This window comes from Camelus ferus, chromosome 33 (assembly GCF_009834535.1).
Source record: "Camelus ferus isolate YT-003-E chromosome 33, BCGSAC_Cfer_1.0, whole genome shotgun sequence".
NCBI classification, from domain to species: domain Eukaryota; kingdom Metazoa; phylum Chordata; class Mammalia; order Artiodactyla; family Camelidae; genus Camelus; species Camelus ferus.
The window spans coordinates 3,065,196-3,081,662 of NC_045728.1; the positions used below are offsets into that span (position 1 = coordinate 3,065,196).

At 51.5% G+C, this 16,467-nt stretch overlaps 1 long non-coding RNA gene across 7 annotated transcripts in view; it reads right to left on the reverse strand.

Annotated features, from left to right (window-relative positions):
- Window positions 1–226: 226 nt before the first annotated feature.
- LOC116661145 overlaps window positions 227–16,467 on the reverse strand; it is a 225,036-nt gene continuing 208,795 nt past the window's right edge. For 5 of the 7 annotated variants that reach the window (XR_004316913.1, XR_004316908.1, XR_004316909.1 and 2 more), the window contains 7 exons: window positions 15,202–15,476; window positions 14,610–14,897; window positions 14,131–14,256; window positions 7,893–8,053; window positions 1,664–1,817; window positions 732–910; window positions 227–448 (listed from right to left, as the gene is read on the reverse strand). This is a non-coding gene — a long non-coding RNA (uncharacterized LOC116661145). The remainder of the gene's footprint in view (window positions 449–731; window positions 911–1,663; window positions 1,818–7,892; window positions 8,054–14,130; window positions 14,257–14,609; window positions 14,898–15,201; window positions 15,477–16,467) is intronic. The other 2 variants (XR_004316911.1, XR_004316910.1) reach the window with 2 other exon arrangements.

Below are 16,467 nucleotides of genomic sequence, written 5' to 3' on the forward strand. Positions count from 1 at the left end.
CCCCTCCTGGGCAACCAGGGTGCGCCCTTCAGACGGCCCTGGGCGGGTGCGAGGTTCCACGGCGGTGACCTCACTTACACGGTCTCGGTGGACATTCCCTCTCCTCCCACTCTGCCTGCCCCCACTCCTGATTCGGGAGTTACTCCTAAGTTAACAGCCAGCGCAGAAGTGCTCGTGGGCTCTGCTTTCTCGGCGGATCGCAAGTAAGAAGGAAGCAATGGCAGCTGTCTAGGTAAGAGAGGACAGGAGCTCAGGCTGGGGCGGGAGCTGTAGGGACGGACGGATTTAAAGATATTTAGGAGGTTAAATCAAGAGTCCAGAGCAGCTGCGTTCTCAAACACCACTCTCTTACGTTCCCTTTGACGGTCGGTGCGGCCGTCCAGGGCGGAGGAGGCGTTTCCCGGCTGTGCAGACGGCCACCGTCTATAGAGGAGGAACTCAACAGCCACTGCAAAATGAAGGTTACAGGAGACGAGGTCGGTGCTTCCGGGCAGTCCTTAATCAGTTGAATTGAAAATGGGCCCTTGGGCAGATACGCCTGCACGAGTGCCTCCTTCAGGCCAGACCGCGCAGCCACTGCCACGGAGAGAGGAGCAGCAGAAACAGCAGGAGGACGTGGAGGAGGAGTGACCGTCATTCACCCGCTGAAGGTGGAGAAATGGGGATGCAGAGAGGTAGGCAGTCTCCCCAGGGCCCCCGAGGAGAGAGAGAGAGAGAGCGAGGACTCATACCTTGGTCCAAATGGCTCCAAAGCTGTGCTTTTAACAACCATCTCCTTTTAAATTTCCCTCCGCTCCAAAGCAGGGGACGAGCCGTGGAGAGTCCAGCCACCTCTGTTCAGGCTGACTCACTGGCCTCGCTGATTGTCAGTCAGATCCGTTCCTCGGTAGATGAGATTCAAGCCTGGTGGCTACAGTGACAGTCATGCTACAATATGTAAGTGCATCAAACCAACACGCTGTGCACCTTAAACTTCCTCAGTGTCATATGTCAACTACATCTCAAGTTTTTAAATTGAATTTATTGACTGATTAATTCTTTTTGATAAGATGACATTTGGTGGAAGTGGGGAATGGTGCTGCCAGTGAGTGTGCTGTTGGCGCACCAGACTAGAGGCAGCACTGATGGCTTACGTCACCTCATTTCATCCTTAGAGCAACTTCATGAGGCGGGTTCTGCTGTTGTCCCCATTTTACAGATGAAGAAACTGAGGCAAAATGAAACAGCTTAATAACTTTCCCGGGAAGACATCGTAAGTGGCAGAACTGGGGTTTTAACCCAGGAATTCCAAAACCCGTGTTCTTCCTCATTGCACCCTGTCGCCCCTCCTTCACCAATTCACCCCACTACCACGTTTGGGTGTTCGCTCCATGTCAGGGTTTAAAGAGATGCTGTGGGAGTGGAAGCTGGGCCAAAAGCAAAGACAGCTAAGCATGAATTCAGCCCTCAAGCAGTTTATTCTCCCATTGATGGGAAGTATTTCCAGTAAATGATGATGAGAAAATGTAGAAAGCAACAAATGTCTAATGAAAGACACTGACAAAGTACTACGGGGATTCAGAAAAGGAGAGACCCCAACATGAGGGAGCGCGGAGGGCAGGCCTCACGTTGTTTTCACTACGTAACCACCTCGCCAAAACATAGTGGCTCAGAGGACACCCACCTACCGTCTCCCACAGGGCTTGGGTGGGCCAGGCAGCTCTGTCTGGGGCTGGCTCAGCAGTGCTGGGTGATCTGGGGGGGCCTCACTCACCCGTCTGGGATGGCAAGGACGGAGGGGACCTCTCAGCCTCCAGGTACGATCCAGCCTCACTCTCCTGGTGGAAAAACAGGTTCCCATCAGTGAGAGAGAGAGAGCACACCCTGACACACAAGCCCCTTTCAAGCCCCTCCACATGTCATATTGGCTAATATTCCATCAGCCAAAACAAGCCACCTGGTCGAGCCCAAGCTTCAAGGGACGGAGAGATAGACTCCCCCTCCGCTGGGAAGCTCCATCGCGGCACTGTGACGAGACAGGCTTAGCGGGGCTGCAGAGATGGGCAGCTTTTTTCTTTCTTTTTTTTTTTTTTCCCTTTAAGGATCAGAGAAGGCTTTACAGAAAGGACGGCCCTTGAGAAATGGCTGGGGCTGGAGAAGAGAGCAGATTTCCCATATGTGGAGAAAACCCACAGAGGCAAGGCAGCTGAGGGACCACAGGACAGGCCAGTGCTTTGTCTGGGCTAGAAGGAAGCTTGGAAAGAGAGCTGGAGCTGAGTCGTGGAAGGATGGAGCAATGTCTTTAAGATCTGGGATGGTGACCAATGGCCTATTAAGAGGTTGGTCTTTATTTACAGGGCACAGCCCCTCTCGAAGAACACGCTCCACTACACGCCTGGCGGCCGCGGCAACACAGCCCTCTTGTTCCTGCAGCGCCCTCACAACCCGGGCCCGAGTGGCAAGCCAAGGACCTGCGGGAGCCTGTCTATGGGCTCCCAAAGCTGTGCAGTGGCCTGAAAAGGTGAGCTGGGGGACTGAGGCATTAGTGGCAGAGGTGAAATGAAGGGCACATTGAGGTTAAGTCAAAGCTGGGGCAACCACAGCCAGGTTCAAATTGGCCATTGGGAGCTGAGGGTGATTCCAGCTGGTAGAGAGTGGAAAAAGGTTTATGAAGATAAAAACTAACAAAGAAAGAGAGAAGACAGGTCCCTGGAGCAGCCTCAGGTCCTGATGACCTGCCCATTCATATGTAAGTTTACAAATAATTATTTTTCTTTGAAGGTTTTGAATGATTCTGTCCCTGCAGCAGGTGATGGGTGGTCTGTCCTGCATCAGGTGATAGGTGGGCTGTCCTGCATCCCATGATGGGTGAGCCTCTCCCTGCATCCCTGGTGAGAACTTTGCTTGGAATAAAATTTTGCAAAGAAGTAGAGCATCCAGGGAAAGAAGTACGTATTGGTCAGGTGGCAAAGCAGGATCAGACGCCAGCGGGGTGGACGTTCAGGACTGAAGTTGTTCTTAAGAAGAACTATTCTTTCTCTACCTCTCCTAACAACCTGACATGTCATAAAGTAAAAATTGAAGCCATCATATTTTCAGAAAGATGCTGAGATTAGGGAGAGTCTTGAAAACTTAAAGAGTGTCAGTTTGAGTCTATTTCTTGAGTTATTATTCTGCAAATACGTTATCAGTCCTCACTCCAGTTGTTAAAGAAGCCAGAAGCCTTTCCATCCTGCCTTAGTCCTTTTGGAATTTACCAAGTACATCTCAGCAGTGACACAGAAAATAGATTTCCCTGGAAACCAGAATTCACACAATAGTCCGAGCCCTCCAGAGCCCCACGGGGTAGAGAAATCCCCGTTAGAGCTGAAATCCGATTATTCTGCTTTTATGTCACCTCCTTTGCTGTAAATGAGGGCCAGCCCAGCTGCCAGAGCACAGAATGACACAGATACAATGTGTCAACCACTCATGTTTCTCTTTTATGAGATCAACTTTTATAACTTTGCAGTCAGTTCACTGACAGACTATAAAACTTGGCTTATTAGAAACAGATACACTAACCATGAGACATCACTTGTCAGAGACTGGTCCATCCTCTTCTGGACACGAGCTGGTCCTTAGAGAGAAAGCCCTTCAGAACGGGAGCCTGATTTCATCTAAAACGGCACAGGCACCTGTCCTGGGTCACCATAAATATTGCTCCCGGTGGAAAACAGCCACGCGGAGTCCTGTCACAATCCACGTGACGTTCGTGGGTTAGCATCACGGCCTGACTGCTCACGAAGCTTATTCCAGCAGAATTCAGAGCCCTCTAAGCCAGCCGAGCATTACTGTCAAGACCATTTTCTAGTCTATTTGTGGCAACAGAAACGTCTCCTCTTCTGAGAACCCGGAACACTGGCAGCGACAGCCAGCTTCCACGTCAAAGCCGATGCCTCCTTGGCTTTGCGCGCCAGTGGGAGGAGTCTCGGGCGCCCAGTTTCTACACACACCCTGCCCTACCCCGTCTCCGGCTTGCCTTCGCTGCGAGCTCAGGGACCGCTGGCTGCCCCGGGACCAGTCTCCTTATGCACAAGTGGGACTTCGAGGTCGGCAGACAGAAAGGATCTGGAGAGTATCCCTGGTGCCATGGCTTTGTTCCCCTTCGGGGTGTGTCTCCCTCTAGGGCATGACTTTCTTCCCTCAATGTCCAGGCCCCCAGCTGCAGATGAGATGCAACTCAGTGAGGTTTCCTGATACAGGCATGTTTCCATGGCAACCCCAGGGTTACCTCACCCAACAGCATTCAGATGTTACTGACCACAGTGTAGAAGGAGCATCGGTTAGTTCTCCAGAGCCAAGAGGATTTTGGGGGGGGGGGGTTGTTTTTGATGTTACATCCTTGTCCTGAGAGTTTGGGGGATAACGTCATACATTTAGGGAGCACCCTGTATGTAGACAGCACGTCCCCCCGTGTCTCCGCCTCAGCATGCAATGATTGCTTTCGGACGGAAATACGAGGGGCTCTTCTAGGGAGACGCATCATTATTCACCGCTGCCCTGGTCGCTGCCTGCGGCCAAAGACTCGTTTTAATGTTCACAATCCAGAATTCCTATTTTCTCACAGCCTCAGCAGGATCTGGCCCACTGAGCACTTGACGAGGTTTGCTCATGGGATCCCAGGTGCTTGGGGATGGGGCAGGGAGTGACTGCTGTCACAGGGACCTTTCACCCCTGCAGCCTGGAATCATTAACTCCGGACACACACGCGGTCAGCACTTCACTCCATCAGCCTGCTGGCGATCTGCATGATTGGGAATGACGTCCTGTGTCCCTCAGGGCTCCCCAGAGAGCTAACTTAATTGTTGAGAGCAGTGGAAATAAGACGTCATTCCTCTACACCACTGGTTCTCAGCATGGGGGAGAGGAGGGGTTTTGTCCCTCAGGGAACACTGGACAATGTCTGGAAACCTTTTTGGTGGTATGACTAGGAGAGGGTGGCAGTGGCACCTCATGGACAGTCAAGGATGCTGATAAACATCCAACAGTGCACAAGACAGCCCTCCCCCACCCCTTGCAACAAATGACCGGTTCAAAACGTCACTAGTGCTGAGGCTAAGAACCCTGCTCCACGTAATCAAGCTGGAAACCCCGCAAGGCGTGGCCTCACGGCGGGGCAGATCCCTGCTGCCATCACGGGAAGGCAGGCAATGGACTATTCATTAACCGTAATGAATAAATGCCTCCAAGTGCATTCACCTGAGGCTTCCAGGACACAGAAGGACGTTCTTGTGACGGGGAGTTTGTAGTGCATGCGGGCCCCTCCAGGAAAGCCTTTTCTTCTCTGAATGATGATCTCAGTCTCTGCTGTCTCACGCTGCCTCTCTGTTCTTTAAGATCCCTTTCTGCACAATGCATACGAACATAGATCCTTCCTCTAGGGCCGACCAATTAGACTTACAGAAAAGTAGCTTCTTTTTTAGTAGATTCTTCATTTAAAAGGCATACTCTTACTTCCAACCGCCTCCCCCTGGAAATCTCGGGGTGGGTGGAAACAAGGGAACGCATGAAGTTCGTCAGAAGCCCCTCTCCTGGCCCGTCTAAAACCCACTGCTTGTGCTTAATTGGCATTTCTTTGCTATTCTTAGTCGTCTAGTCACATGTCTTAGAATTATCACCTAAAGCATGATTTGTACACTGTATAAATATGGCCAAAATTTGTACATGTTCCCAAGAATGGAAATAAAAGGAAGCAGCAGAGGTGTGAACGCCGGGGACCCAGCAGCTGCACGAGCCAGCGGCGACACGGAGCCCGGCAAGCTCTCAGAGAAACTCGCTCCAGCGTCCACGGCTGCCTTTCTCACCAGGACCGCTTTCCCCCCAAAGCACGAGTGGTAAGTCATGTCAAGGCAAACGAAGGTCAAGACTGCAGATGTCAGGCCCTTCCTCGCCGCCACGGGGGAGGCTGCTGCCGGGCTGAGGGGAGACACTCGCTCCGTGGGCTCTCAAGACAGAGCGGGCCAGGCCGGGCATTGGCCGGTCCAGGGCTCCAGGCCCGCGAGACAGCCGTTCTCTGGGACGCCCTGGAGAGCTCTGCAGCGTTTCTGCTCCAGCTGCTCGGAGCTGTTACACTGAAGAAAAGGCTTACAGTGTTGAAGCACAGAAAGCATTTTAGAAGCTGGTACAGATACATTCACAAGCCAGGCATCTAGACAGAAGGCAGTCTCCAGAAGCCACAGGAGTTGAGTGCCACCTCACAGTGGAAATTTTTTTAAACAATCGTATTAGTGGACTTAAAACTCATGCTCAGACTCCCTCTGGGAATGAGGGTTTATTGGATGGACGTAGCACAGGAAGGCCCCCGAGCATCCCTGCAAGGCTCTGGGATTCAGCACACACAGCGGAGGTGGGCAGCAGGTGTTGGGGAGCTGGAAGCTTCTACCGATGTTTGGGGTGGAGTCTGGGCCTGACAGCCCCCCTCGCTGGGTGCAACACACATTCTCACTTCCCAAGATGGAGACTGAGTGGTTCACTCATAACTTGAGCAGAATTTGTTTCTTGTTCCAACTGTGACCCAGGCAGCCAGGCTGGCCTCCCTCGACAACCCCCACCATTGCCACTTCCTGTAGCAAGAACCTCCTGGGACCCCCTGTCCTCTGGGGAGCTGGGGGAGAGTGGGCAGGCCCTTGGGGTTTAAGGTCCTCACCCCTCACTCCTAACCCTGACCTGCTGCCCCCCCCCCCCCCAGAAGATGCTCTGCAGCCTAGACTGGAGGCCGCGGGCCCCTTTCTACCAGAGGGAGGACTTCCTGTGTTTCCTCGCAGAGCCTGTCAGCAGCTTTCTGCACACGGCCCTGGATTTGCTGAGCTGGCCCCTGTGTTGAGGAGAGGCTGCAGATCTGGACAGATGTTTGTCAGAGCGCTGTTCTGACCAGGGCGCAGGGATTTTGCCCTGCCTGGTATCACACAGCATGGGGGAGGCCGGGAGCTCTGCCTGGGGAGCGGGAAGGGTGTTACACGAAATCAAAATGTAATCGTGCCCTTCTTGGATTAGGCGATGTTTTCCTCTGCTGTTTTTCTTTATATAACCTTATCAGTCTGCTCCTCTGTTTTCCCGCTCCGCCCTCCTTGGCTCCCTCGCCCACTCTGGTCTGCAGGATAAACTCCGTGTGCTGGGCGCCCTGAGTGGCACGGTTTCTAGCCGGCTGCACTCCAACCTCACCTAAGTCTCACCAAGGCTTTGCTGCCCTCATTTCCTCGCCCTGTGCAGAAACCCTGCTCCACTGGTTCTTAGATCTCATGAGACCTCTGACTTACACCCAGGAGGCCAGAGAGCAGGGTGCGTGGTTCACAGCAGGACTTCCCCACCCTGCCCGCCTCCCGCTCCCCGGACGGTCAGCATCGCCCCCTCTCAGCTGACCTGCCCCCAGACCAGGACCTGCCCCGCAGACAAACATCTCCTATGCTTTCAGGGGTGAAACAGACTCCCCACACCTAGCATTTCTTTAATAGCGTATAAGGCGTTTAATTTCATAATTTGAGATGAAACGTTAGAGGCAAGTTTCCCTGGGAGAGAAATAGGAACTGAATTCATGGTGAGGCTCCAAGGGTCTCGTCTGTGCTGAAAGCAGAGGTTTGGTTTGTGTTCGTCTGCAGTCCTGCCTGGGCTTGGCTTTGGGCTTCTGTGTAAGAGGGCCAAGGGAGGCGGGCTGACGGGAGAGCGGAGACGCACTGGGTTCCCCAGAAGGACGGGCCGAAGGGAGACAGGCTCCTTTTCTCTGCAGTTTTGATTAAGTCTCCTTTGCTGACCCCTCTTCCTCCCTCAGCTTCTCCGGGTCCACCTCCTGAGTCAGGCTGACCCGAGCCAACTGCCAGCACGGTTCCTTGGGGGGAGGCGCCCCCCCACCCCTACCCCCACCCCTGTCTACTCACCTGCATCCTCTCTCCATCCCTCAGCTTCCCACGAAGTGCTTTCCCCAGAAATTGAGGAATGAGCCTGCGTCCCAGAAGACAAGGGCTTTGCTTCTTCATTAACCAAGAAATCTTGAAAGGATCAGCAGTAGAAGGCAAATGAGGCAGAGGAGGGGAGAGCCCTAGGGTGGAGAAGAGAAGGGCAGCATAAGAGCTGGTTGAAAATGCAAATTAGCTAAATGGTGCTAAATGAGCTTAAATGAGGATGCTGTGCATCTTTGGGCCAGTCCCGGGCCTGTCTGCCAGCTCAGCATTCCTGCTCCCTCTCCCGGGACGACTCCTGCAGCCTGTGTCCCCTTACACTCCTGTGACAGCTGGGTTCCGGCTGGGTTCAGCCCTGGGGCTCCAGCCGGAGACAAGAGGACAGAGGACCGGCGGGGAGGAAAGGTGAGGAATCTCCCCCTGCCCCACACTTCATGTAATTTGTACGTCGGTATTTCTTATTGTTGGCACAAAAACAAAACCAAACAAATCCACTCTACAGGGAACTCTGAGCTCTTAGGACCTGAATCTTAAGGGAGGGACAGAGAGGCATCCGGAGAGATCCCGGTCCTCGCCCATCCTCCCCGAACGCTGACCGGAGAGGAGGCTGTGCCCAGTCGTTTCTCACTAGCCTCCTTTCTTTGGGGTTTTTGGCAGGCAGGTGGCTGAAGAAGGAGACGTGGTGAAATCAGCCTTCACCCTCAGCCCCACCACAGGGCCCTCGACATGGGCAGCTCTGGTTCCGTCTCAAACTCCATGAGCCAGCAGCTGCCTCTTGCTTTAGAAAAGCTAACAATGTGATTCCTGCTTCTTCCTACGATGCCGCTAGACCTGGGTTCAGGGCAGTCACACTATTTTAAAATGAGTCCTGCTCATACAATTCGACTAGCTACTTTGTAGCCCTCAACCCACTCACAACAAAGGAGTTGTTTCATTGCTCCAAAAAGAAAAAGTCACGCTTTCCAAGCTTGCTGCACTGTTCAACACGGTTCAGAACAAGCAACTGAGTGCCTCTCGTCACTGTGATTAGCTCCCCAGGGCCTGGATTCTAGCTTTGGATGCTGTAAGAATGTGGTAAGAAATTCAAGATACCAATCTCAAGTCTGAATGCCCGCACCCTAAACTCTAAATCCAACATTTTATTTTATTTTACTCTAGTTTATTGTACTTTCTAACACTGTAGTCGTTTTGTGCTCTGAACAGCTGACTCACTGGAAGCTGCACTGAGGATACTTTTTTGGCAGGGGAGGCGGGGGAGAGGGGCCCCAGGAGGAGAAAGGAGGCAGTCCGGGAACGCAGAGCTCATCCCCTCCACCCCGCCTTCCAGGTCTCTTCAGCAATCTCCAGGTCCCATCTTGCCCGGGAACTGTCTGAGGACCAGACTGGAAGCTGGGGGGTCAGATTTGGGAGAATTTACATCGTCACACCAACCCTCCAACTGCCTCTTGCAGCCTCAGCTTTTTTTCTGGGAACAATGGAGTGGACAGTGAGATAAGAAGGAAACTGGAAGGGTGAGTTGGCTTGGAGGTCAAGGGTCTTTCAGAAAGGAGAGCCTTTTCTTAATAATAAGACTATTCCTCTAACAGCTTTTCCCTCCAGTTTCCTTCCCACTCCTACCAAGTTCCTAAACGGCGCGGCCAGCCCGCTGCGCCCTCGCGGCACCCTCCTCTCCCAGCTCTGCATCCTGACACCCCCGCCTCCTGGAACTGCTCCGTCAAAGGTCCCCCCCCCCCCACCTCCCAGTAATTATATTCGGGGAACGTCTCCGCCGTCACTTCCCAGAGGCAGCTGCGGGGTTGGACTGCGCTGTGTCCCCTGCGTCCTTTCTCCATTCTGCCACTCTCTTCCTCCAACCGGGGGCCGAGCATCACCCGAGGCTTTTGCAAATGTCTCCCCTCCTTCCTTATTCCCGTTGGCACCTCAGAGAGCAAGGCCTTAGGAGGTTTGTACCAAACTGCTGCATCGGCCTTTTACTAGCTCCCACTCAAGAGGTTTTTGGAGGGGAGGGAGGTAATTCATTTTATTTATTTATTATTTTTTATTTTTAATGGAGGTACTGTACTGGGGACTGAACCCAGGACCTCGTGCATGCTAAGCATGCGCTCTGCCACTGAGCTATATGCTCCCCACATTTAGAGTTTTACTTCGGTCTGCAGCCCGCGGGACCCAGAGCAGCATTCATGCGCCGCAACTAGGATAATGCTGCCGCCTTGCTCAAAAACCTCAACTCTCCTTTTGCACAGAAGATAGAATGACCAAATCTGGCACCCAAGTCCCCCTCAGTCTACGTTGCAGCCATATTCCTTCACGGACTGAGTTCCTGGCTGGCTCAGCACATCCTAACAGCTCCGGCCAGAACGGCCCCATCTCCACCCGCCCCCTCAGGCTCCTCCTGGTCCCTTCCCTGCTTTCATGACCCAGCGAGAACCCAGCCTCCTGCGTGAAGCTCGGATCCCACCAGCTGAACGTGATTCCTTCTTTCTTAAAAACCTGGAGAAAAATTTCCCCTTAAGATTTGCAACCCTATGTTTAAATTGTCAATGTAAACTTTAAAACATTTTTTAAAAAGAAGGTACAGCTTCGTTCCACTTGACAAGCCCGCCCAGTCCCCGTCCGCTTCTGACGCGTGTCTGTACACGCACGCGGATGCGAGATGGACGTGCAGACTGGCCGATCGTGCTGCAGACGTGTTGACGCGATCCCTCCTTGTGGTATCTGCCTCATTTTTAGAACTGCTGTGGAGATGTGCCCGTGGAATGCATGGGGGAGGATTCACCTTCTCGCAACTCGAGCCTGTCCCTCTGGGACCCTGTGCGCCCATCTCTCCAGGGGTCTGCTGGGGTGTCTCGGTAAACTCGCCGGGCCGACCCCCGGGCATCACCAGGTGAGGGGCTCAGGACCTGCTCCTCGAGCTGGCTGCCGCCTCTGCCCCGGGCGCCATACAGACCACCCCTCAAAATGTTGGGGGCTCTGGCTTCTCACTTAAATCTGCTCCTATCTCTCAACTGCCTTAGAAAATCCTAATAACTTCTAGTTACCCGAAGTCATCTCTTTACTTTGCAGTCCCTGAGGAACTCCTGTAGCTGGTGATAGCATACCTTTCTGTCGGCCCAGGACAGAGGAGAAAGGGGCCAGTTTGCCGCCTCCATGGTCTGCCCATCCCTTGTTTAATCCAGCCTTTTGCCTCAGAATATTTGCCTCTCACCATCGCCTTCACCTGGGGGGCTTCGGGGTTTTCTGTGATGCCCAGCTAGCATGTCTGGCAGGAGCTGCAGTGAGTCTGCACTGTTTCAGTAAATGGTAGGGACATTTTTCTCTTACCCACGTGACTCAACGCCAGCAGTACTGCTAGGAAGCTGTGCTTGCTGTCAGGGTCTCATTTCAACACAGATGCATCCCTAGAAGGCCTTCCCTGCTCACTTTTATTTTTCTAAGTGGAGGTTTTTGGTCCATTTGATCACAGAACAGGCAGCATTTTATGGGCTGTAAATGGAGACAACATTACAGGAAGGAAAGGAGTGGCCCAGGATCAGAAGAGGCCTTAGAGCACAGACTCCACTCTGCTCAGCCCCCAGAAATCCCGAGAGATGCTGGGGAGACGCTGGGGATCACTGTGGAAGTCCACAGGCAACAGGGTTAGGAAGTCCCTACTAGTTGTACCCAGTTGCAATAGAGGCAGGGTGGCCTTAGCTGACACCTGGGAAAAAAAAAATGTGTAGGGCAAAATCATGAATGCACACAATTTATCCATCGGTTTTTTTTTTTTAAAGCTGACAAATCACAGCTTTCACATCCACAGATACAGACCTAGACCATAATGCACACACATATATCTCAAAAGACAGGATGCCACACTGTGAAGAATAAATGCGCACGACTGGGTAAGTCTGGTGGGACAAGCACACTTTTCAGCCTTCCTTCTCCAATCCCCTCAAAATGTATGTTTTTAAATCTAGAACAGTACTGTGGGAACAAAGAAAGAAAGAAGAAATAGCTAACATAAAGGAATAAAGGAATTTTTTACCTAGCCGCTAAATATAAACTAGAGTAGAAAGGATCTAAAGCTGTGAAAATGGTCAAATCCATTAACAGGGAGAAAGACACACCAATTTTAAGGGAGTGAATTTGAGGGAATATATTAGCAATAAAGTATTCTAATTATGTTTACGAAAAAATGCATTTATAGAATCAGAGTTTTATGGCTTTAGGGTAAAGAGACGTTATAGGATTTACATGTTATTACGCAAAGTTGTAATAGCGTATGAGTTGAGTGATCTAACCTGCTTCTGTCAGTTACTGAGCCCCAGGTGGAAATCCCAGCAGAATGGGCTTGGCCAGTCAACCCCACACTTTCACAATCAATATTATCCCCTTTGCTGGCTCCTCTTAATTCTGATATAAAACAGGCATCAATGATTCTGAGAAAGGCCAAAATAAATATCCATTGTAGGCAAAGTTTCTGGAAAGTTGGGGTAAAAGAGAGAAGGCTCCACATTTTTTTTAAAGCATCACCTCTTATAAGGCCTTCTTCCCAATTCTCCTTCCAGAAGGACCCTGACACGTGTGTCAAGCACGTCGCATACCCCTAAGCCAGCTCCTTCTCCAGTCAGGCCCCTGGCTGGTGTGAAGGCAGCTTCTCACCAACACAAAGGCAGAAGGTGCGGAGGAAATCAAACCCTCAAGCAACTTCTGTGACAGACGCACCAGGAGTCTGAGAAATCTCACCTCCCTCAGCGCCGTCTAGGGCGTAAGGAGTTGAGCCAAAACGTGCCGATTTACACTTGCTGGGCGCTGGGGGCACGTGAGGTGGAAAGGATTCTATGTTGGGTGTCAGCTCAGGGCTCTGACTGCAGACAAGGCAGCTTCTCCAGGCCTCAGGTCCTCTGTCTATAAAATGACAGGCTGAATTCGACAAAATCAGAGCCGTGTCTAACGCTTCATGGTCATTGCAACATTTCCTCTGCACCAAAATCCTATGTGGTATATATATTATCTCCATTTCTAGCAGCCCTACTCTTTCTAATATTTTTAGACTCTAAATAATTAAGTTTCATATCCATTTGGATTCTTATATTTCTGCAAAGTTACTTGAATTTATTTTTAAAGGGTTTATTACAGGCACTTCTAAAATGAAGAGAAGTCATTACCCAATGGATTCAGGAAATGAGATGGCTAATTTGGGTGCTAAAATGCTTTCTGATTACACTGATGAGCTCTGTATTCTTCCTAAATTCACCAATAATTCATTTCTCTGCTTTTCTCCAGCTCTAGAGATTTGATCCATCTGCACACCCCACAGACTAAGCTTAGGATGTGTCATTACGCTGACGTCTGCAAACGCATCTCAAGGTCATTTCAGACAGCGGGGTCGTGCGCTGATGAAGTCCAAGCAAAAGGCTCCGGGACCATGCTTCCCCGAGTCTCTGGAGCCCCGGTCAGCACAGGTATTTGGGTTGCCTTCCCCCAGAATCGTGGAAGGCCGTCCCGCACCTGAGTCGAGTGCAGCTGACCGGGCTCTTTAATTGGGGGTTGCTCATGGCTGGGCTGTTGTTGCTCCTCTGGAATTTCCAGCAGGTGCAAAGTGGGGAACAAGCCATCAAGTCTGAATTAAGTGAGGAAAGCCCCAGAGATGAGGCCAACTTTGCTCAAGTTTTCAAAGAAACTCTGCTGGAAGCACCTGCAATCTGAAGCACTCGTTTCATCCTGCCCAGCCCAAGTCCAGTACAAATCCTGGGGACCCAGTCGCCACTTGGGAGGTGACAGAGATTCTGAAATACTGATTTTGGGGAAGGTCATAGCCAAAAATACCTTCCAGTCATCTCTAGCGGTGATTCCTCTGAAAATTCCAGGGAGGCCGGTGACCATCCGGCTTCAGAGATGAAGAAATCACAGCTTTCCCAAGAGACCCCAGAGCAGAGAGGAAAATGTGCAAGGATACGGTCAGTGAACCCATTCACTGTGTCTTTATGATGCCAGCCGGCCCTCCGTTCACCCCAGGGGCCCTGGTTTGGGGAATCGCCCAGTTCCGCTACTTCCTAAAGATCAGGTTTGGGGAACGTCGACCCCCTGACACACACCATCTCTCTGGCTTTGGTTTCTAGACCTATAAAATCAGCGTTGGGCAGGTTGAAATTCTTTCAGCCGTAGCAAAACTGACTCCATAAAACACACCGTTTGTTTTGTTGCCATGGAGACTCAGAGGCTCAGTTAACCTTACCTGCTCCCCGACAGGACTTCCCCAAGGCCGGTCCATCGGTCTGCGTGCGGGGTTCAGGAGCCTGCAGCCGGGGGGTGTGGGGTGGCTTCACCTCAGACGCTCACCCTCCTCCAAGCAGATGCTCTTCTAGATGGAGACATGGGTTCAGTGAACTTGGGGGCGAGATGAGCGGCTGCGTTCTAAACACGGCATGAATTGAGGGCTCTAGGGGCAAGTTTGCCAATAGAGTTGCTTTTCAATCAGTATTCTTAAAACGGGGAACATGAACATGTTTGGGGCTATTCAGGCATCGACAGTTTTAAGGAAATTAATTTTCAGATGCTCAACTTAAATTTGTGCTTTTTTTTTTCTGCCTAAGAACATACCCAGCCTTTCTTCTCCCCCTTTTATTAAAGAACCAGCATACCCCTCACCCATCCTGTCGCTCACCAGGGGGAAACCACCCAGGGTCCCCGCACAGAGGTGGTTCTAGAACCCACTTCTCCTTCCGGGGCGCCCTCGACCAGGTCAGAGCGACATGTCCTCAGGAAATGCCAGAGGTGGAGACGTCTCACTGACCAGGCGACAAGGTCGGACGAAGGCTACTTATGCCGACATGAGAGTCAGGGCTCTGACCTGAGACGCTGTCACAAGAGGCCTGGAAGCCCGATCCAGGGCTCACAGTGAAGGCAGGCTTTTTCTGGCAGGAGCAGTCTGACCTGGCTAATCGGTCTGAGGTGGCTCTGCCCCTGGGCAGGGTGCCTGATGACGTCCACCAGGGGCTAAAGCTGCAGATGAGAAATTTTGACCAACATCTATGACAGCACAAGCTTAAACAACAGCCTCCATTTTAAAACGTTGTATTCATAAGTGTAAATGTGGGTTTTTTTCAAACATTTATTTACTTAAATGAAGAAAAGTTCATTACATGTACAGAATTATGCTGCAGAGAGAGGCTCCAAGGAGTGTTTGAATGGACAACGATGCCCAGCGTGAAGGAGACGAAGTGAAGAAGGGGGGGAAGTTGCACAGGGACTCTCAGGTGGCCACAGCTCCCACCTCCAGTACTCACCTCCCCGCCCCTGCCCTCACCTCGGCCAGCAGCCCAGGCCAGTCCCGGCTGTGTCCGCGGTGGTCGGACCCTGGGGCTCTCCATCCGTCTGGAGTCCTTGGTTAAGCCTGTGGCAGGGGCTGAGCCTTCCGGACGGGTCACACGTGTCCACACGGGAGGTGCTGGAAGCTGCCGGTGCCCCGCGCCGGTGGGCCACCCCGACACGCTTTCAGGTGAAACCTCCCAGCAAGTCATAACCTCCTTCTTCTCAGGCCCGAGGAGAAGCAGCAGGAATCCGAAGAGGAGGCTGAAAACTCTAGAACAATTGGGGAAAAAAATAAATCAATCTCCTTATTGGCTTTGCTTTTATTTTCATTCAATTTTTATTTTAGTAATTAATTTTTCTTCCACGCAGATGGCACCTAGCTTAAACACCTCCACCCCAGTCACCCTAACCTCACAGCCCAGATCTCCCACTGTGTAATGACCAAGTCCCAGAGACCCTGAAATGGACCTTATCAGAGAGAAGCAGACTCTTTGGGGCGTTAAAATCTAAGGGGAGTGACACGCTGCTGCCTTGGCTGCTGGGGGCCCTCGCATGTGCGAGTCTTCTGTCCGGAACGCTCCCCTCCGCCCACAGCTCCCGTGGCCCATCCTGTCTTACCTCGGGGCACACAGGGCGGGCCAGACCCCCATTACTCTCTCTCCCAGCACACTCGCTTCTTCCTAGCACCCATCAGAACTGAAGCTGAATAATTAATTGGGTGTTTATTCTTAGGATCTGCCGCCCTCTTAGGAATGTAAATCTCAGGAAGACAGACTCTCAGCCGAGCAGGCGGAACACCGTCTCCCCCGCACGCGACACCATCCTGCACGTGGCAGAGGCTTGGTAAGCTTTCACAGCATCTCCTCACCTTGTGCAAAGTTGTCAAAATCTTATTCCCCTTTCAGGCCAAGGTTAAATGTTATCTCCTCAGTAAAGCTTTTTGACCATGATCAAGTATTTTAATTAATCACGCCCTCCTCTCTGTGCCCATAGCATGTTATACACAAGACATGATAGCATGTGATTGAACCATATGACACCGCTGGGGTTCTTTTTACTTTTATTTTTTATTGAAATGCATTTGATTTACAGTGTTAGTTTCAGGTGTACAGCAAAGCGATTCAGTTATATATACACACACACACACATATATTTTCAGATTCTTTTCCCTTATTACAAGAAATTGAATATAGTTCCTTGTGCTCTACAGTAGGTCCTTGTTGTTTATCTATTTTATATATAGTAGTGTCTATCTGTTAAC